Source organism: Triticum urartu, chromosome 4, assembly GCF_003073215.2.
Source record: "Triticum urartu cultivar G1812 chromosome 4, Tu2.1, whole genome shotgun sequence".
NCBI lineage: Eukaryota > Viridiplantae > Streptophyta > Magnoliopsida > Poales > Poaceae > Triticum > Triticum urartu.
In genome coordinates this window covers 580,936,985-580,949,324 of record NC_053025.1, presented here as the reverse complement: position 1 = coordinate 580,949,324, position 12,340 = coordinate 580,936,985, and positions in this window count along the sequence as shown.

Sequence of the window (12,340 nt, the reverse complement as noted above, 5' to 3'; positions counted from 1 at the left end):
GTCCCAAGGGCGCCATATTCTAGGAGCCCAAGTTATGCTATTGAAAATTCGTTCCTCTAGCAGTTCCGGTTTGAGCATTCCGTTCCCTTTTTCAAACTCCACTTCTTTTCATATAGCAATCCCTGATCAAAGAGAGAACAATATCCATTTCAAAACATTTCTAACAGATTCCTTAGTTCGGACCGACGAAGTAATGTCACTCGACTATTATCAACCTGACTGCAATCTTTTTCTGTCGGTAAGGATTGCACCAGAGCACCTTCTACTTCTAATAGGCCATGAACTATAGATAGAGAAGAATCATTCTGAGCGAGTACATAAGAAGCGATCCACTTTTTTTCATCGGTTCCAGGGGAAGACCAAAGATCTTGCGCGGCAGGTCCGCCAGAAAAACTCAAAAGAGAAAGAAGTCTCGTTAATCTCTTCATGCTCGTTCCAAGTTCGAAGTACCTTTTGGCCAAAGAAAAACCCGCTTCCTGACACGATTGCCTCTTTATCTTTATATAGATAGATTCTATGGGGTTATTACTTAGTAAGTCTATTTTGTACAAGAGCCCCTCCTATCTGATAGAAAAGGGTCCCATGATCCCGAGCCGATCTTACCTTGGCTCGCAAACCCCAAGTTTGTCTATGAAGAGATAATCTAATTGTATTTTTTTTCTAGAATGGATTTCTTATGTGAAATACTAATGGATAGGGCTTCGTTGCTAAGTGCTACAAGATCTAGTGCACTGGAACTCGTGGTTATGGACCCGAATCCTTTAGTATGGAACATTTTCTTTTCCAAGTAAAAACCCCTAGTATATGAAAGAATGAAAAGGTGATTTCGTTCTTGTGGAATAAGAAGCCCTCGTACCTTAATGAAAGGAAAATCGTAATTTTTCGTTAGGTATTTGACCAAATAGGATCGTCCAGTTCCTACAGAACCTATCACTAAAATACCCGATAGGGCTAAGCGGAACGAAAAGGGTTTTCCATGAGATGGTAAATGAAAACGATTAGTCCCACACGAGGTTTGGGAATAAGTGATTGTCTGATAATGAGCAAGGAATATACGTCTTTCTGCTAAAGAGGATCTATTAAACTCATAATTCATTAGATCCTTGTTATCAATGCCAACTAGGTATCATAAGTAAATGGATCCCGGTTGTTCAATCCTTTGATAACCAAGGTCATTCTTTGCTAAAGAGAAATGATCACTATGAGTCAGACTCAATAGAATTGGATCCATTCCAAATAGCGAGAATTAGGATTCTTGATCCCTCTCAATCTCTCTTTCAATTCGAGGATCCAGAGAGGTGTTTTCATAGTCATCTCCGAATATTTGCCATCTCGGAATATTTTCGATTTCATTTTTCTATGATATGTCTTTCTATATGAAAATTGGTTATTTACGATGTACGATGATCCCTGTTAAGCATCCATGGCTGAATGGTTAAAGCGCCCAACTCATAATTGGTAAATTTGCGGGTTCAATTCCTGCTGGATGCACACGAACGGGAACATTCCATAAGTCTATTGGAACTGGCTCTCTATCCATGGAATCTCATCCATCATCCATACATAACGAATTGGTATGGTATATTCATACCATAACATAAGAACAATAAGAACTCGAATTCTTATCGATACTGGAACTCAGAGCATAGGGGAAAGTCGATTTATGGATGGAATCAAATACGCAGTATTTACAGAAAAAAGTCTTCGTTTATTGGGAAAGAATCAATATACTTTTAATGTCGAATCGGGATTCACTAAGACAGAAATAAAGCATTGGGTCGAACTCTTCTTTGGTGTTAAGGTGGTAGCTGTGAATAGCCATCGACTACCTGGAAAAGGTAGAAGAATAGGACCTATTCTGGGCCATACAATGCATTACAGACGTATGATCATTACCCTTCAACCGGGTTATTCTATTCCACTTCTAGATAGAGAAAAAAACTAAAGGAGAATACTTAATAATACGGCGAAACATTTATACAAAACACCTATCCCGAGCACACGCAAGGGAACCGTAGACAGGCAAGTGAAATCCAATCCACGAAATAATTTGATCCATGGACGGCACCGTTGTGGTAAAGGTCGTAATTCCAGAGGAATCATTACCGCAAGGCATAGAGGGGGAGGTCATAAGCGCTATACCGTAAAATAGATTTTCGACGGAATCAAAAAGACATATCTGGTAGAATCGTAACCATAGAATACGACCCTAATCGAAATGCATACATTTGTCTCATACACTATGGGGATGGTGAGAAGAGATATATTTTACATCCCAGAGGGGCTATAATTGGAGATACTATTGTTTCTGGTACAAAAGTTCCTATATCAATGGGAAATGCCCTACCTTTGAGTGCGGTTTGAACTATTGATTTACGTAATTGGAAGTAACCAATTAGGTTTACGACGAAACCTAGAAATCGATCACTGATCCAATTTGACTACCTCTACGGGATAGACCTCAACAGAAAACTGTTGAGTAACGGCAGCAAGTGATTGAGTTCAGTAGTTCCTCATAGAAAATTATTGGCTCTAGAGATATGGTAATATGGAGAAGACAAAATTGTTTGAAGCACGCACAGAACCGGAAGCGCCCCTTGTTTCAAAGAGAGGAGGACGGGGTATTCACATTTAATTTGATGGTCAGAGGCAAATTGAAAGCTAAGCAGTGGTAATTAAGACCCCCGGGGGAAAATAGGGATGTCTCCTACGTTACCCATAATATGTGGAAGTATCGACGTAATTTCATAGTGTCATTCGATCTGAATGCTACATGAAGAACATAAGCCAGATGACGGAACGCAGAGACCTAGGATGTAGAAGATCATAACATGAGCGATTCGGCAGATCATAACACAAAAAAGACAAAAGACGAAATGCAAAAAAAAAGAAAAAAAACATAGGCGCCACGCCCTGCGGGCCGGCCCATGAACGCGCATTGGGTGGGGAGGGGAGGTGGGTGACAAAAATGATGGGGAAAATTAGTTGAACCTAGGATTCAAACCCTGGTGTCTGCGGTGGGACAGAAAGGCTTCAGCCACTGTGCCATCACTGTGTTTCTATTATATAAGCAGTATAACCTTTATATAACAACTGAGTACGACGACGAATTTGTAAAAAACGAATCGTTCTTTAATCTCTATACCTAATATTAAATGGAGGATTGTTTCTCCAATTATTTTGGTTTACCGTGGGACCCAGATTTTATTCGTCCGTCGGACCAATCGATTTTCGTTTTCCTTCAGATTCGTTTCTGTCTCTACCTAATATTAAAGGGAGGATTAGCGAATCAACCTGTGGTTGAGATGGTTAGGTGGACAGTGGTATCCCCAATCCACCAAGGTTCAAATCCTGGTGCTCGCATTATTCCTGGATTTATTTCAGGATTTCTGGCGATGTGCTTTCAATGGGAGGAGACGTTCCCGTCGACGACGAGACGCCTATGGTAACTTCGTAAATCTCAAGATGATATGCCGGCTCAGTCTCTCGGAGGTGCTCATAAGGATAGGGTGTGCGCGTTCATAGAGATGAGTGTATGCGCGTGTATATGAGAGCTTGTGATGCTCAAAAAAAATTAAAGAGAGAATTGTTTCTCCAATTATTTTGGTTTACCGTGGGACCCAGATTTTCTTCGTCCGTCGGACCAGTCGATTTTTGTTCCTCCCGATTCGTTTCTGCCAGAAAAATCGCATGACGCAGGGAGCCGAGCCGCGATGGGCCGGCCCATTAGCGGATTTTGTGCCAACAGCTCGTGCCAGTGAAAATAGTCGAAGCCAAAAAAAATAAAGCGCCACGAGGGATCGAACACAAGAGCTCACGCTGGACGCATCATAATGCTAGCCACTGGACTAAACAAGACATTGTGTTGAAATTACATCGCCACTTATTAAAGTGAACAACCGCGCCAGATACTAAGAGCAAAGAAAATTATTTTTTTGGAAAAATTAAATATATTTTAGAACGCGAATATCTTTGCAAATTTCTAAACAATTTTTTTAGCTCGAACATTTTTTTTCAAAAAGTACAATTTTTCTCTTTTTATTTTTTTCTGCGACCTAAACATTTTTAAAACGCCTTTTGTTCGCGCAAAGGAAAAACACCTTTTGTTCCCCGCTAAAGAAATACGTCTTAGGTGTCTCGCTTGGCCTCGGCCTGCGTTGTGGCCCAGTGAAACTTGCCCAAGCCAGGCTAGGCGATCAAAGTTTGTGTTCATGCGAAGGTTGTTTTGTTTTTTAAATAGTCCCAGCTTGGTTTCTTACAGATAATCCTTCCTGTTGATATACTTTTTTGAGTTTTTAGGTATGAAGGAGCTAACTTGGGAATCAATAAGCCAAGGGTAAGGAGCAACATGACAAAAAAATAAAGGAGGGAAGTTTAGTTGACACAATTGCATGTGAAACGACGTCAAACCTGACAAAGGAATGAAATAACTAGGAGAGAGAAAGAAATTAAAAGGAATCTTCCATCGCGTCTTCATGCACGAATAGCCTCAAACCTGACAAAGGAATGAAATAACTAGAAGAGAGAAAGAAATTAAAAGGAATCTTCCATCACGTCTTCATGCACGAATAGCCTCGCTTGGCCAAGTAACACCTGTCATAATGCATGAGGACTCCAACTAAGGTTTCACTATCTATTTTAACACAAACTACTTAATTTACATGGTAACATAGACATATATTAGGGTAGTGCTTTTCTCTATTATATTAGCCGGGTATAAAAACATCTTTGTTTAACGCTCTTGATCTCGCTGGACACGAAGGGGGCTCAACAATCCAGCTATTGGACCTGACCAACCTTGGTTAGTGACAACTGGTACCGTGACCACCGGTGACAAGGACGATAAAGAGGACATGCAAAAGCATGGGTCTAATGTCATATTGAAATGGAGGATGTGTACCTGAAGGTGAGGTATTAGTCATGTTTATTATGATGGCTTTAGCCATGTTCAGTGGGTAAGGCGCATGGGGGCTGTTTTCTCCCGTTGCAACGCATGGGCATATTTGCTAGTTTAACTTACGGGTGGCATTGGTGGGTAATTCTTGCCAACTTCAAGGGTATTTTTTATGACATACGATCAGGAACCCAATTTGCTTTATTATTATTAGGTATAGATATTCTCACACGAATTCAACTTTGGTGCTCACCACCGATGCATGTCTAATTTAATCGGGTCTCTCAAATCTCACAATTTTAATTTGCCCCCCACATGAATCTGGATTTTTAGTGCTCACCGCAGATGCATGTCCGATTTAATTGGGTGTCTCCCAAATCCCACAATTATAATGTGTCCCCCACATGAATCTGATTATTTTTCGAGCTCACAAATTCGGTTTTAGGGCTCACCACTTATGCATGTCTGATTTACATGGGTCTCTCAAATCCCACAATTATAACGTGTCTCGCGCATGAAACTGGTTTTTTAGTTCTCACCGCCGATTTTAAATGATCTCTCAGTCTCACAATTAATATGTCCTTATTTTAATTGTGCGCCACCAATCTCTCGATGCCGCAATTAAAGCATCCTTTTTTAACACACGATTAGACAATCTCTTATATCTCTGCTATTTTTTTATTCATTTATCAAGGGCATCATGCGTAAAACTTCAGATGTTATATAGTCGCTTTTTATTTCTCTTGAGAACCCGGAAAGTCTAGTTTGAATTAGTGTGGTCCTCTTATATCTCTACTACTCCTACTATTTTTTGTTGGGGAACGTTGCAGAAAACAAAAATTTTCCTACTCGTTTCACCAAGATCATCTAGGAGTTCATCTAGCAACGAGTCATTGGATGCATCTACATACCTTTGTAGATCGCGCACGGAAGCGTTCAAAAGAACGGTGATGATGTAGTCGTACTCGACGTGATCCAAATCACCGATGACCAAGCGCCGAACGGACGGCACCTCCGCGTTCAACACACGTACGGGACGGGAGACGTCTCCTCCTTCTTGATCCAGCAAGGGGGGAAGGAGAGGTTGATGAAGATCCAGCAGCACGACGGCGTGGTGGTGGATGCAGGGCGTCACAGAAGCAGGGCTTCGCCAAGACTACGAGAGAGAGACGTAACAGGGAGAGAGGGAGGCGCCAGGGGCTGGGTATGAATTCCCTCCTCTCCCCCACTATATATAGGGGTGCCAAGGGGGGGTGGTGCGCAGCCTAGGAGATCCAATCTCCTATGGCCGGCGGCCAAGGGGAGGTTTCCCTCCCCCCCAAGGCACCTAGGGGTGCCTTCCACCACTTGGACTCTTCCTTGGTGGAAACCCTAGGCGCATGGGCCTAGTAGGGCTGGTGCCCTTGGCCCATGTAGGCCAAGGCGCACCCCCTACAGCCCATGTGGCCCCCCGGGACAGGTGGCCCCACCCGGTGGGCCCACGGGACCCCTCCGGTGGTCCCGGTACAATACCGATGACCCCGAAACTTGTCCCGATGCCCGAAACAACACTTCCTATACATAATTCTTTACCTCCGGACCATTCCGGAACTCCTCGTGACGTCCGGGATCTCATCCGGGACCCCGAACAATATTCGGGTTACTGCATATACATATCTTCACAACCCTAGCGTCACCGAACCTTAAGTGTGTAGACCCTACGGGTTCGGGAGACAAGCAGACATGACTGAGACGACTCTCAGGTCAATAACCAACAGCGGGATCTGGATACCCATGTTGGCTCCCACATGCTCCACGATGATCTCATCGGATGAACCACGATGTCGAGGATTCTATCAACCCCGTATGCAATTCCCTTTATCAATCGATATGTTACTTGCCCGAGATTCGATCGTCGGTATCCCAATACCTCGTTCAATCTCGTTACCGGCAAGTCACTTTACTCGTACCGTAATGCATGATCCCGTGACCAGACACTTGGTCACTATGAGCTCATTATGATGATGCATTGCCGAGTGGGCCCAGTGATACCTCTCCGTCATACGGAGTGACAAATCCCAGTCTTGATCCATGTCAACCCAACAGACACTTTCGGAGATACCCGTAGTCTACCTTTATAGTCACCCAGTTACGTTGTGACGTTTGGTATACCCAAAGCACTCCTACGGTATCCGGGAGTTACACGATCTCATGGTCTAAGGAAAAGATACTTTGACATTGGAAAACTCTAGCAAACGAACTATACGATCTTGTGCTATGTTTAGGATTGGGTCTTGTCCATCACATCATTCTCCTAACGATGTGATCTCGTTATCAATGACATCCAATGTCCATAGTCAGGAAACCATGACTATCTGTTGATCAACGAGCTAGTCAACTAGAGGCTTACTAGGGACATGTTGGTGTCTGTTATTCACACATGTATTACGATTTCCGGATAACACAATTATAGCATGAATAAAGACAATTATCATGAACAAGGAAATATAATAATAATGCTTTTATTATTGCCTCTAGGGCATATTTCCAACAGTCTCCCACTTGCACTAGAGTCAATAATCTAGTTACATTATGATGAATCGAACACCCATGGAATTCTGGTGTTGATCATGTTTTGCTCTAGGGAGAGGTTTAGTCAACGGATCCGCTACATTCAGGTCCGTATGTACTTTACAAATCTCTATGTCTCCATCTTGAACATTTTCACGAATGGAGTTGAAGCGACGCTTGATGTGCCTTGTCTTCTTGTGAAACCCGGGCTCCTTGGCAAGAGCAATAGCTCCAGTGTTGTCACAAAAGAGTTTGATTGGCCCCGACGCATTGGGTATGACTCCTAGGTCGGTGATGAACTCCTTCACCCATATTGCTTCATGTGCTGCCTCCGAGGCTGCCATGTACTCCGCTTCACATGTAGATCCCGCCACGACGCTTTGCTTGCAACTGCACCAGCTTACTGCCCCACCATTCAAAATATACACGTATCCGGTTTGTGACTTAGAGTCATCCAGATCTATGTCGAAGCTAGCGTCGACGTAACCCTTTACGACGAGCTCTTCGTCACCTCCATAAACGAGAAACATTTCCTTAATCCTTTTCAGGTACTTTAGGATATTCTTGACCGCTGTCCAGTGTTCCTTGCCGGGATTACTTTGGTACCTTCCTACCAAACTAACGGCAAGGTTTACATCAGGTCTGGTACACAGCATGGCATACATAATAGAACCTATGGCTGATGCATAGGGGATGACGCTCATCTCTTCTATATCTTCTGCCGTGGTCGGACATTGAGCTGAGCTCAATTTCATACCTTGTAACACAGGCAAGAACCCCTTCTTAGATTGATCCATATTGAACTTCTTCAATATCTTATCAAGGTATGTGCTTTGTGAAAGACCTATGAGGCGTCTTGATCTATCTCTATAGATTTTGATGCCTAATATATAAGCAGCTTCTCCAAGGTCCTTCATTGAAAAACTTTTATTCAAGTAGGCCTTAATGCTGTCCAAGAGTTCTATATCATTTCCCATCAATAGTATGTCATCTACATATAATATGAGAAATGCTACAGAGCTCCCACTCACTTTCTTATAAACGCAGGCTTCTCCATAAGTCTGCGTAAACCCAAATGCTTTGATCATCTCATCAAAGCGAATGTTCCAACTCCGAGATGCTTGCACCAGCCCATAAATTGAGCGTTGGAGCTTGCACACTTTGTCAGCATTCTTAGGATCGACAAAACCTTTCGGCTGCATCATATACAATTCTTCCTTAAGGAAACCATTAAGGAATGCCGTTTTGACGTCCATTTGCCATATTTCATAATCATAGAATGCGGCAATCGCTAACATGATTCGGACGGACTTCAGCTTCGCTACCGGTGAGAAAGTCTCATCGTAGTCAACCCCTTGAACTTGTCGATAACCCTTAGCGACAAGCCGAGCTTTATAGATGGTCACATTACCATCCGCGTCTGTCTTCTTCTTAAAGATCCATTTATTTTCTATGGCTCGCCGTTCAACGGGCAAGTCAGTCAAAGTCCATACTTCATTTTCATACATGGATCCTATCTCGGATTTCATGGCTTCTAGCCATTTGTCGGAATCCGGGCCTGCCATCGCTTCTTCATAGTTCGAAGGTTCACCGTTGTCTAACAACATGATTTCCAAGACAGGGTTGCCGTACCACTCTGGTGCGGAACGTGCCCTTGTGGACCTTCGAATTTCAGTAGGAGCTTGATCAGAAGTATCTTGATCATTATCATTAACTTCCTCTCTAGTCGGTGCAGGCACCTCAGGAACAATTTCTTGAGTTGCGCCATTTTCCGGTTCAAGAGGTAATACTTCATCAAGTTCCACTTTCCTCCCACTTACTTCTTTCGAGAGAAACTCTTTCTCCAGAAAGAGTCCGTTCTTGGCAACAAAGATCTTGCCTTCGGATCTTAGGTAGAAGGTATACCCAATAGTTTCTTTAGGGTATCCTATGAAGACACATTTTTCCGATTTGGGTTCGAGCTTCTCAGGTTGAAGTTTCTTGACATAAGCATCGCATCCCCAAACTTTTAGAAACGACAGCTTAGGTTTCTTCCCAAACCATAATTCATACGGTGTCGTCTCAACGGATTTCAACGGAGCCCTATTTAAAGTGAATGCAGCAGTCTCTAAAGCATAGCCCCAAAAAGATAGCGGTAAATTGGTAAGAGACATCATAGATCGCACCATATCTAATAGAGTGCGATTACGACGTTCGGACACACCGTTACGCTGAGGTGTTCCAGGCGGCGTGAGTTGTGAAACTATTCCACATTTTCTGAAGTGTGTGCCAAACTCGTGACTCAAGTATTCTCCTCCTCGATCTGACCGTAGGAACTTGATTTTCCTGTCACGTTGATTCTCAACCTCACTCTGAAATTCCTTGAACTTTTCAAAGGTTTCAGACTTGTGTTTCATTAAGTAGACATACCCATATCTACTCAAGTCATCAGTGAGGGTGAGAACATAACGATAGCCACCGCGAGCCTCAACACTCATTGGACCGCACACATCAGTATGTATGATTTCCAATAAGTCAGTTGCTCGCTCCATTGTTCCTGAGAACGGAGTCTTGGTCATTTTACCCATAAGGCATGGTTCGCACGTGTCAAATGATTCATAATCAAGAGACTCTAAAAGTCCATCTGCATGGAGCTTCTTCATGCGTTTGACACCTATGTGACCAAGGCGGCAGTGCCACAAGTATGTGGGACTATCATTATCAACCTTACTTCTTTTGGTACTCACATTATGAACATGTGTAGCATCACGTTCGAGATTCATAAAGAATAAACCATTCACCATAGGAGCATGACCATAAAACATGTCTCTCATAAAAATGGAACAACCATTATTCTCGGATTTAAATGAGTAGCCATCTCGAATTAAACAAGATCCCGATACAATGTTCATGCTCAAAGCTGGCACTAAATAACAATTATTAAGGTTTAAAACTAATCCCGAAGGGAGATGCAGAGGCAGCGTGCCGACGGCGATCACATTGACCTTGGAACCATTCCCGACGCGCATCGTCACCTCGTCCTTTGCCAGTTTCCGCTTATTCCGCAGCCCCTGCTTTGAGTTACAAATGTGAGCAACTGCACCGGTATCAAATACCCAGGAGCTACTACGGGCACTAGTAAGGTACACATCAATTACATGTATATCACATATACCTTTTGTTTTGCCAGCCTTCTTATCCGCTAAGTACTTAGGGCAGTTCCGCTTCCAGTGACCGCTTCCCTTGCAATAAAAGCACTCAGTCTCGGGCTTGGGTCCATTCTTTGGCTTCTTCCCGGCAGCTTGCTTGCCAGGCGCGGCAACCTCCTTGCCGTCCTTCTTGAAGTTCTTTTTACCCTTGCCTTTCTTGAACTTAGTGGTTTTATTGACCATCAACACTTGATGTTCCTTCTTGACTTCTACCTCCGCTGATTTCAGCATTGAGAACAACTCAGGGATGGTCTTTTGCATCCCCTGCATGTTGAAGTTCATCACGAAGCTCTTGTAGCTTGGTGGAAGCGACTGGAGGATTCTGTCAATGACCGCATCATCCGGGAGATTAACTCCCAGCTGAGACAAGCGGTTATGCAACCCAGACATAGTGAGTATGTGCTCACTGACAGAACTATTTTCCTCCATCTTACAGCTGAAGAACTTATCGGAGACTTCATATCTCTCATCCGGGCATGAGCTTGAAAAACCATTTTCATCTCTTCGAACATCTCGTATGCTCCATGTCTCTCAAAACGTTTTTGGAGCCCCGGCTCTAAGCTGTAAAGCATGCCGCACTGAACGAGGGAGTAGTCGTCAACACGTGTCTGCCAAGCGTTCATAACGTCTTGGTTCTGTGGGACGGGAGGATCACCTAGCGGTGCTTGTAGGACATAATCTTTCTTGACAGCTATGAGGATGATCCTCAGGTTCCGGACCCAGTCCGTATAGTTGCTGCCATCGTCTTTCAGCTTGGTTTTCTCTAGGAACGTGTTGAAGTTGAGGACTACGTTGGCCATTTGATCTACAAGACATATTGCAAAGATTTTAGACTAAGTTCATGATAATTAAGTTCATCTAATCAAATTATTAATGAACTCCCACTTAGATTAGACATCCCTCCAGTCATCTAAGTATTACATGATCCGAGTTAACTAGACCGTGTCCGATCATCACGTGAGACGGACTAGTAAACATCGGTGAACATCTTCATGTTGATCGTATCTTCTATACGATTCATGCTCGACCTTTCGGTCTTCTGTGTTCCGAGGCCATGTCTGTACATGCTAGGCTCGTCAAGTTAACCTAAGTGTTTGCATGTGTAAATCTGTCTTACACCCGTTGTATGTGAACGTCTGAATAAAACACCCGATCATCACGTGGTGTTTTGAAACAGCGAACTGTCGCAACGGTGCACAGTTAGGGGGAACACTTCTTGAAATTATTATGAGGGATCATCTTATTTACTACCGTCGTTCTAAGTAAACAAGATGCAAAACATGATAAACATCACATGCAATCAAATAATAAACGTGACATGATATGACCAATATCACGCAGCTCCTTTGATCTCCATCTTGGGGCTCCATGATCATCTTGTCACCGGCTTGACACCATGATCTCCATCATCGTGTCTCCATGAAGTTGCTCGCCAACTATTACTTCTACTACTATGGCTAACGCGTTTAGCAATAAAGTAAAGTAATTTACATGGCGTTTCTTAATGACACGCAGGTCATATAAAAGAATAAAGACAACTCCTATGGCTCCTGCCGGTTGTCATACTCATCGACATGCAAGTCGTGATTCCTATTACAATAGCATGAACATCTCATACATCACATATAGATCATTCATCATTCATCACAACTTTGGCCATATCATATCACAGACCACTTGCTGCAAAAACAAGTTAGACGTCCTCTAA